This window comes from Syngnathus floridae, chromosome 18, assembly GCF_059516105.1.
Source record: "Syngnathus floridae isolate MCC-2025c chromosome 18, RoL_Sflo_1.0, whole genome shotgun sequence".
Taxonomy (NCBI): domain Eukaryota; kingdom Metazoa; phylum Chordata; class Actinopteri; order Syngnathiformes; family Syngnathidae; genus Syngnathus; species Syngnathus floridae.
In genome coordinates this window covers 2,243,956-2,252,817 of record NC_142430.1, presented here as the reverse complement: position 1 = coordinate 2,252,817, position 8,862 = coordinate 2,243,956, and the positions used below count along the sequence as shown (strand labels likewise).

At 46.2% G+C, this 8,862-nt stretch overlaps 2 pseudogenes across 1 annotated transcript; one reads left to right on the top strand and one right to left on the bottom strand.

Annotated features, from left to right (window-relative positions):
* The first annotated feature begins 1,669 nt into the window (after positions 1-1,669).
* Positions 1,670-6,086, top strand: LOC148382133 (uncharacterized; annotated as a pseudogene). Its single transcript, XR_015854221.1, has 2 exons — positions 1,670-2,247; positions 2,353-6,086. The product of XR_015854221.1 is annotated as an uncharacterized LOC148382133 (transcript).
* Positions 1,710-7,200, bottom strand: LOC148382132 (uncharacterized; annotated as a pseudogene).
* Between the last annotated feature and the right edge of the window lie 1,662 nt (positions 7,201-8,862).

The following is an 8,862-nucleotide window of genomic DNA, read 5'->3' as shown; positions in this document are numbered from 1 at the left end:
ACAGTATGCTTATTGTAGAAAGTTGTTTTTAAGAATAATGTTCTCACTCCTGGTACAATGTCAGGTGTAGTAACTTCACTAAACAAGTCTCATCCAGTGAGTAAATAAAGACGTGCGTGTGTGCATGATTATACTTCAAATGATGTAACCTTGAATTGTGGCACGTAGAATCTCTACTCTTAAACAACAGTGTGATCAGTGTATTGAGTTAAATTTAAGGTTCAATGATAGTGCAGCCGGCCACAATCAGCAGGGTATCGTTTGTGCCGCGAGTCGCTGTGTTTTACCGAGGCTTTGTGACGTTGCCATGACGTGACGTGTGTGTGTGTGTGTGTGTGTGTGTGTGTGTGTGTGTGTGTGTGTGTGTGTGTGTGTGTGTGTGTGTGTGTGTGTATATATATATATATATATATATATATATATATATATATATATATATATATATACCGTATTTGCCGGTGTATTGGTCGACCTTTTTCGATCCAAAATCGACCGAAAAAAATCGACCTCGACTTATACACCGAGTCATAAAATTTAACTTCGTATTCATCGCTTCAAATGTGATGGTAACCAAGGCCGTTTCTCATGCATCTCATTGTGCGTTGCACTTAGAAAATTTGAACCGGGCGGCGTGCGCGAGTGCGCGGCCCGCTGGAAGTCGAATGAGGCGCCGCCACCACCTCCGCGGTGCTTATAAACAGCCGATCCGCTCGGCGGGGGCTATTTTCGGCCACTTGGCTCGTGCGCACGGCCTCCCGGATGTGCCGGGCGGGTGCGCGAGCTCGCCGGCCGCTGGAAGTCGAATGAGACGCCGCGACCACCTCCGCGGTGCTTATAAACAGCCGATCCGCTCGGCGGGGGCTATTTTCGGCCACTTGGCTCGTGCGCACGGCCTCCCGGATGTGCCGGGCGGGCGCGCGAGCTCGCCGGCCACTGGAAGTCGAATGAGGCGCCGCCACCACCTCCGCGGTGCTTATAAACAGCCGATCCGCTCGGCGGGGGCTATTTTCGGCCACTTGGCTCGTGCGCACGGCCTCCCGGATGTGCCGGGCGGGTGCGCGAGCTCGCCGGCCGCTGGAAGTCGAATGAGGCGCCGCCACCACCTCCGCGGTGCTTATAAACAGCCGATCCGCTCGGCGGGGGCTATTTTCGGCCACTTGGCTCGTGCGCACGGCCTCCCGGATGTGCCGGGCGGGTGCGCGAGCTCGCCGGCCGCTGGAAGTCGAATGAGACGCCGCGACCACCTCCGCGGTGCTTATAAACAGCCGATCCGCTCGGCGGGGGCTATTTTCGGCCACTTGGCTCGTGCGCACGGCCTCCCGGATGTGCCGGGCGGGTGCGCGAGCTCGCCGGCCGCTGGAAGTCCAATGAGGCGCCGCGATCTCCTCCGCGGTGCTTATAAAGTGCCGATCCGCTCGGCTTGGAGCTATTTCCGGCCTCCCGTTGGTGCCGGGTGGCGTGCGCGAGCTCGCCGGCCGCGATCTCCTCCGCGGTGCTTATAAACAGCCGCATGCGCACGGCCTCCCGGAATTTGAACACATTTCGTCAATAAATTTCGCATATTGAATTTTGAAGTTTAATATAATGCAACAATTGAGCTCGACTTATACAAAGGATATATCATAAAATCGTAAATTTCCGTCGAATTTTAGGGGGTCGACTTATACACCGAGTCGACCTGTACACCGGCAAATACGGTATAAAATTGGTTGACCCAGTCAGCGTAGAATTAAGAAGAGCACGACGCCTTAGAAGACGTCAGTACAGCTGTCGAGGCCCAAATGCTCTTTGGCACATGGATGGCTATGATAAATTAAAACCCTATGGGATTTGCATCAATGGTTGTATTGATGGGTTTAGCCGGTATGTGTTATGGGCAGAGGCCTATACCCCAAACAATGATCCCAAGGTGATTGGAAGTTATTTCATCAAAACAGTTTCGCGCATTGGTGGATGTCCAGAGAGGATCCGTGCAGACAGAGGCACAGAAAATGGCTGTGTTGAAAAGATGCAAGTGTTTTTTGCGACAAAACCACTCTGACAATTTTGCTGGGGAGAAAAGTTTTCTTTACGGGAGAAGTACTGCCAATCAGCGCATTGAAGGGTGGTCGTCCATCCTTCGCAAACAGAGCGCACAGTTCTGAATTAATTTATTTCAAACTTTTCAGGAGGATGGTCACTACACAGGAGATTTTCTGGATAAAAGTCATAAGACTTATCCAGTTCTGCTTTCTTAATCTTGTGCAGGTAAAATATTTTATCTCCCCATCATGTTTTTGAATTTGAAATGAATAAATGAGTAGTAAAAAATAACAATGTACTTAAATACTTAACTATGCTGCTCTTGTGTAGGATGAGCTGGATGAAGTTGTGAACACATGGAACTCACACAAAATAAGACCAAGGTCGAACGGTGATACAGCTTCAGGCCGGCCAGTCGTCATGTATTCATTCCCTGCCATGCACAGTGCCGAGGATCGACCCACTGGAATGCAAGATATCACTGCGGAAGAGTGCACTCCAAAATGCCAGTTTCCTTGCGATGAAACTGTATTTGAACTGTGTTGTCAGCTAATGGAGGAAAATGAATGGCACGCTCCATCAGATCCATTGCATGCAAGTGACTTGTATCTTATGTTGAGAGAGGAATTACTGAAGATTGTTTGACAAGCGTATTGATATAATGAACATATAAACTCCTCAGAAAATAATTTTTCAGATTTTTTTTAATCAGTAGTCTATACACTTCCTTAATGACCCAAATTTTCCAGAATAATTCATTGCAAAATTATTATTTTTTAACTATGCTTACCTGATCTATGGTTATTTTTTTCCATTTGTGACTAACAAAAACAAAGATGTTACATTTTGCAGTCAGGAAATACATAGTGGATGAAGAGTGAGTTTATTGAATGCAATAGAATATTACTACAGTTTTTTACAGAAGCATTCACTTAATACTACGTAGCTGCTGAAAACAACCATCCAATGGTTATGCATAACATCTTGGGTCATTTTAATTAAACCCTAGAATTTTTATATAATAAACATAATACCAAATGCAAGCTGTTTCTATAAAATTCTAAAAACAGTGAAGGAACGAATACAAAGTTTGTTTCTATTTGACCAATAAGAACAGTGAACAAAATATGTTGTGTTGATGCAACTTACAACGGATAATTATGTTATTGACAGAATTAAACAATATCCATGACCCAGATATTGCTTTCGAGAACGGCATTGAATTCTGATCGGAAGTCTGGGAAATTTTCATAGCTGTCAGCAATGTACAAAACCTTTCCACATGTGTGCCCCACTGGTCTTCTACTAAACTCTGTCATTTGTTGAAACTCTACAAGGATGGTGTCGGTGACAATAAGATCAGATCCTGTGCAAAACCGGAGAAATTTCTGAAGCTTGAGTTCATCCAACTCCCTGATGAACCTTTTCAGATGATTTACCACTTCCTTCTGCTTTGAGGTTAAATCATTTGGAAATGTCAGCAGTTGGCAGACCTTTTTGGAAGTAGGTTGCAAGTCAGAGCACAACTTGTTAAGTGCGTCAGGACTTATGAAGTCATGGTGAAAAGTAACCTCCCTCCAGCAGTCAATAACAAGTATGGGCTTTTGGACAAGCTCTTTGTGCGCTATTTCCTGCAGTATTGTGGGAAAGGTTTCAGGTGTGATTCTCTTTCTACACCCATAGCTGTCAAGAACTTCCACAAGATCATCTTGGTCCACTTCTGAAAAGTCCTTCTCTGCGTCTATCAAAACGTCACGCTCCTGGCTGCTCACAAATTGCAGAAAGTGGGCCCTTGGGTCACTATAGACACAGTTGAAAAGCACTTGCTCAAGGAAAGGAAACGCAAGTTTGTTTGGGAAATAGCAACAATCTTGGTAACCTTTTATAAGTATTCTCCCAACTGCTTTCCACTTTGCTGCAGAAAAATCATGACGGATAAATGGCACTTTAATTGATGTACCAAGGGTGCATCGGTCATAGAATTCCTGCCAGAAACAGGTGAGAACATCTCTCAGTACTCCAGACCCAACACCTGCTTCTTCTCTATCATCTGGGAGTATGCGTTTCACACTGAGTGGTTTGTTCAATATTTCCTCTGTACAGAATGCTCTTATCATATCATTCAATGTGTCAGTGGAGTGGACAGTTATAGTCAACACATCCTGTGGATCAGGTAGATTGAGGGGCATAGCAGGACCATCGTAGATCATTGTGACTTCTGTATCTTCCTCTGTGTCATATGTGGGACCAAAGGTAATTTCCGAATCAACAGAAATGTTGAATGGCTGGTAGACTTCATTTGAATAAACAGACACCTTGTCACTTTCCGCGGCATTGTATTCACTGCCATTGTCTGAGGTCACTTCCTTGTGTGTGTGGACGTCATCTTGGTTGTCTTTTGGTCTTGTTGCAATGTAAAAACGCAGCAATGTTAGCTTTGCAGCCTCGTACATATAGCCGATGGAATGGCAGGTGTCATCAGTGAGGCAGTTTTGTTTGAAATCCCAAACCTCGAACTCAAAGTCCAATTGTGATCCTTTGGGAGAAATTCCATCTGGGAAAAATTGTTTTTTCCTTCCTTGAGAATGTCTTTCAACCCAGCTTCTGTGGACATTTGAAGTTTTCTGGTACACCCTCCCTGCTTCTCCCTCACCTGTTTGGTCATCTTTCCATCACTGTGTATCCATCCGATCGCAATATTTCTTGTTGTTTTCTGCTTCTTTGTCTCTTGTGGTTGTGTCTTTGAGGTGGTGTCCTCTTTCAAAGTCAAAGTCAAAGTCAGCTTTATTGTCAATTTCTCCACATGCCAAAGACACACAAAGAAACCGAAATTTCGTTCCCCCCTATCCCACGGTGACAAGACATGGCTCACAACAGACAAACAGTAAACAAGTATAACAAAAGCGTGCTGAATAAATAATGAATAAATAACACAACAATAAATAAATAAATAATTAATTAAGAGGAGCGTAAAAACGCGTACAGCAGACATTCCCGAAAATAGCGCAACAGTGCCGCACGCTACGCAGAAGGGGGTAGCGAGTTCAGGGCCCTAACAGCCTGGAGAAAGAAGCTGTTGGCGAGTCTGGTGGTGCGGGAGCGCAGGCTCCTGTACCTCTTCCCAGAGGGCAGAAGGTCAAACAAGGAGTGAGCCGGGTGACTCACATCTCTGGCAATCGAGGTTGCCTTGCGGGCGAGATGGGAGGTGTAAATGTCCTTCAGGGAGGGAAGCGAAGCACCAATAATCTTACCAGCCGTATTCACTATGCGCTGCAGGGCCTTCAAGTTCTGTTCAGTGCAGTTACCACCCCAGACAGCGATGCAACTGGTGAGGACGCTCTCAACGGTGCCACGGTAGAATGTAGACAGGACTGCCTGAGGAGCACATGCACGCCTGAGCTTCCGCAGGAAATACAGGCGGCGCTGAGCTTTCTTTGCCAGTGACGAGGTGTTCGCGGACCAGGAGAGGTCCTCACTGATGTGCACCCCCAGGAACTTGGTGCAGCTCACCCTCTCCACCACAGCACCGTCGATGATCAGCGGCAGGTGTGTTGTGTGACCCTTCCGGAAGTCCACAATGATTTCCTTGGTCTTACTGACGTTCAGCAGGAGGTTGTTGTCCCTGCACCACGTGGTCAGAAGGTCAACTTCCGACCTGTACCGAGTCTCGTCGCCCTTCGTGATGAGACCCACCAGAGTCGTGTCGTCAGCAAACTTCACTATGCGGTTGTCGCTGTAGGTCGCAGTGCAGTCATGCGTCAGCAGGGTGAAGAGCAATGGACTGAGCACGCAGCCCTGGGGGGCCCCCGTGCTCAGCGTGATGCTGGCGGAGATTTTGTCGCCAACACGCACCACCTGAGGCCTCTGACAGAGGAAGTCCAGTATCCAGTTGCAGAGGGAGGTACTGAGGCCCAGCTCGTCGAGTTTGGAGATGAGTCGCTGCGGCACAATGGTGTTGAAGGCAGAGCTGAAGTCCACAAACAGCAACCTCACATATGAGTCCTTTCTCATATAGTGACTTTGTCACTATCTTTCCTGAGTTTCATTTTTTCACGTAGTTTTTCTAAAGGTCCGTTTTTTCTTTTGGATATAGGCTGTTTCGTCTTGCAAAAATTAAAGAGTGCAATGCGGTCTCCATAGCGAGGGATGTAATTGGCAAGAGTGGCATCGTCCATCAGTGCGATGACATCACTGTCAATCTGCACGATAATTGAAAAAAAAATCCGTCACACAGAATCAATTTGAAAGAATGAAGCACAAATATAATACTTATTGTAAATCAAATCCACACTCGACAAACATGTTGCAACTGTTTAATCTTTAAGAATTTATTAAACCACATTTATACCTGAAGTCTATGTGTTTTTTATTTCATTTTATACACTATTTCAATCATCAGTTGACTTAATGTGAGTGTGTACATACTTAAAATGAGCTAGCCACGAATTATGGTATGGAGTCAGCAAGGCATATAAGTGGTTTGATGACGCGAGTCGCGATGTTTTACCGACGCTTTGTGACGTTCCCGTGACGTGTATGTATATATATATATATTTATAATCGTACATTACGTCATCGGTTTAATAAAACTGACTACTGAATGTACAAAAATACGCATAATGCTTCTTTACATGTGATTGCGGCGCATCCCGTCAAGAGCTATCAATTAGCAACGGAGCTACATGCTACACGGACCCAGTTATATACGCAACAGTCGATGTAGACGCGTAGTGGAAGTGCACGCACAGCATCGGGGAGGTCGTCCAGAAGTCGAAGGAACGTGCCACCGCCCTTGCCGAACTTGCGTTCCACTTCAGAGGCATCTCCACTCGCCCCCTGGTAGATGTCAAAGCGGAGCAGGAAGCCGCTGGTCCCACTGTTCAGGCACCAGGCCTTGAAGCCGAACCGCACCGGCTTGTTTCGGATTGCTTGCTTGCATCCGTGTCTTCCAAAATATTCGATCATTGCCTCGTCCAGATCAACATTGCAGTCCATTGTATACGCCTCCCCGAACCGAGCGTTGAGGATGTCCATCATGGAACGCAGCTTTGTCATCCGGTCGCTGAGGTTCAGGTGCGCGTTGTCGGCGCAGTGAATGTAGTGGATGATCTCCTCGAACCTGTTGCGTGATATGGCCCCAGCCACGAGGGCGCACTGGAGATCTTCATCTGTGCTCATCCAGCACCGATTTTGTACGTGCACACGCCCATAGTCTATGTATAGATGTTTTGCATAAAATAATACATGGAGGAAATACGTCAGGGCGAATCATCACAACAATCACATCAGTCAATAACCATTATATGATAGTTGTTCCCTAAAAGTTTCACGCCCCTATGTCGAGTCTATCATAATTTCCCGGAGCTTACCTTTGATCATGTTCCATCGTGAATCGCAACTGTCCGGCTTTGATCACCTAGCGCGACTGACTCATACACTGGGCAGATGGCGGCGATTCCGTTTTCGACAGGTGAAAGACTGGTTATAACCGGATACAACCGGCACGAATGTTGGTCGTCATTTGAGGGCGCCAGATGTTATGGAAATTGGAGCGTCTATATATAGACTATATATTTAAAGTCAGAATTCTGAGAATAAAGTCAGAATTCTGAGAATAAAGTCAGAATTCTGACTTTATTCTCAGAATTCTGACTTCAAAGTCGGAATTCTGACTTTAAAGTCAGAATTCTGAGAATAAAGTCAGAATTCTGAGAAAAAAAGTCAGAATCCAGTCACCCCTCGTTTTTTTTTCTTCACTGGCCCTAATCCTCTTCCGTAAAAAACAATTAATCTGCTCCAAGAAAGAAAAAAACCCCGCCTTTTTCAAGCCTTTTTTCATTTGCGTATTTTTGTCCGATCGTGCAACTGCAGCGCACCTTTGAACATGCAACCGTAGCGTGCTGCCGACCGCGCAACTGTACCGCGCTGGTCGCATTATGGTGACAGCCGTCGCTGAAATTTAGAAAATCTCTTTAAAGTCCTGATGTACTTTCCAAAATTTAAGTGGACCTCAGTGCGCAGGGAGCTTAATTTTGTCCGATCGCGCAACTGCAGTTCAACCATTCAGTTGTTGAAACTTTCCAAATGGTGTGGAAACATTCTTGCATAGTTAGTCATCTAAAATGCTCCACTAGTTTCTGTTTCCACGACCTTGTAAAAGAATGAGCTTGGACACTCCGCACTGACTAACCAGTTGTTGAGGTGACCACCAAACATGTCTAACGTCACCCCCACCCTGCTCTCAATAAATACTCTCTTGCTAGAATCCAAAGTTAGACCTCATTCGATCATCGCTGTATGCACAGCGACGAATAACTCTCCACTTGCAAGTGCTTAAAAAGGGCGTACTGTCTCCCGTGTGGTTCTTGCAAAAATAAGTTAGAGTGAGCACCACTCTAACATTTTTTGGTGCCGTGACCGGGATTCTCTCATACCCGCCATCTGGCCGACCGAGGCCGACACACTGTACACTATCGACGGGCCAGCGTCCATTGGCCACACCTGGTAAAGAAAGGCCTGGGAACGAAATTCTTCGCTGGGCCAGCATCTTAGGTCGGCCTTCGTCTGACAGAGGTGTATTGACGCGATCCGGCAGTGCAACAATCCAGGGGACAAGTAAGTTAAAGCCCTAAAGTTGTGTGATTGTGCTGTTGTGAAACGCGTACAAGTAAAAGTGCACAGGGAAAAGTACAAGTAAATAGGCAGGACAGAAGATCTTAAGTCTTGTGGAAGGAGGGGGTGTTGTAGAGTCCCCCTCCGGATGAAGTGGCTCTTCTGGAGCAGTGATTCTCAAACTGTTTTATATATGTTTGTAAAATCTCATGTACCCCCTACAGTACC